Source organism: Gavialis gangeticus, unplaced genomic scaffold, assembly GCF_001723915.1.
Source record: "Gavialis gangeticus isolate Ggan-Ray unplaced genomic scaffold, GavGan_comp1, whole genome shotgun sequence".
NCBI lineage: Eukaryota > Metazoa > Chordata > Crocodylia > Gavialidae > Gavialis > Gavialis gangeticus.
The window spans coordinates 8,642,239-8,643,608 of NW_017729028.1; positions in this window are offsets into that span (position 1 = coordinate 8,642,239).

Here is a 1,370-nt window from a genome sequence, read left to right on the forward strand (position 1 = left end):
ACTTAAGAATTCCTGGTCTAGCTCTTCCCCTTGGTTGGGTGGTCTGTAGTAGACCCCTAGTGTTAAATCTCTTTCCCCTCGACTGCCTTGTATTCTAACCCAGAGCACTTCAGAGTGCCTTTCCTCTGATTCTTTGCTAATTGATGAGGATATGTATTCCTCCTTAATGTAGAGTGCCACGCCCCCACCTTTCCTCCCTGTCCTATCCCTCCTGTACAGCCTATAGCTCTTGATATTCACCGCCCAGTCATGCGTTGGGTCCCACCATGTTTCAGTGAGCCCCACTATGGTTGGTGTCAGCTAGCAGGAGGGTAAGTTCCTCTTGCTTGTTTCCCATACTACGAGCGTTTGTGTAGAGGCATTTGAGGATGTGTGCACTGGCCCCCTAATCTCAGCGTTGCCCTGGCCCCTGTTGCTTACCTGTGTATATGTTCCGCTCGTCGGTCTAGGCTGGGCTGTATTCATGGGTGTTGCTTGGTTTGGCAGTCCAAGGCTTCCTCCACCCTTGTCTTCCCCTTCCCCCAATGAACCTAGTTTAAAGCCCGCCAGAGGAGATCTGCCAACCTAAAAGACAACACACGCTTACCTTTAGGGGAAAGGTGGAGCCTTATAGTAACTGTAACCATCCTGTAATAAAGCTATCGATGTTCTGGGACATCTAGACTCTTTGTGTGTTTCTCCTTATCCCCAACAGCACCTGAATGTTCTAGATATATAAATGCATGGCCATGCTTCTGATTCCACTATAACTGATTGAATAGCATCTTTTACCATTGTCAGTACCACCTTCAGGTGCAAGCCTACATGAGACTGCAGTTATGTAAACCTGCAGTGAGTGCTTGCAGATAAATCCAAGAGAAACTTTTGGGAGAAAAAAATGAAGTAAATAACATAGACAAAAAATTACAGTTTCATGAATATGAATAAACCATTTGTGGATACACAATCTAAATAGAGAAACCTGTCCTTTTCCATCAGTGTTAATAGTAACTCTGCTTAGAAATGTAACTTAATCTATTGTTTGTTTTACTTAATTTTTTAATTTGGATAAAGAAAATGAAAATGAGTTCCAAAGCCTGAATTTGGGTGGGCAGATGACATTTGAGAACAACAATTTAAGCAATGTTTGGTCATGGTTACACATGCTATGAATCAGGGGTGACTGATGCCTCCTGTGTCTGGGGGGACACAATTTGTGGGTTGGCCTGGGGGTGGGCCAAAAGCCCCATATCTACTCCTATACTTCTGTGCCATGGCTTAGTGCCCCTCTCCCCGCCCCCAATATGCCTCCGCCCCGTGCGGCAAAAAAACTGCCCCGTCCTGAGCACCTAAGCAGTGCCAAGTCAGGGGCCAATCTCGGGGGGGGGGGG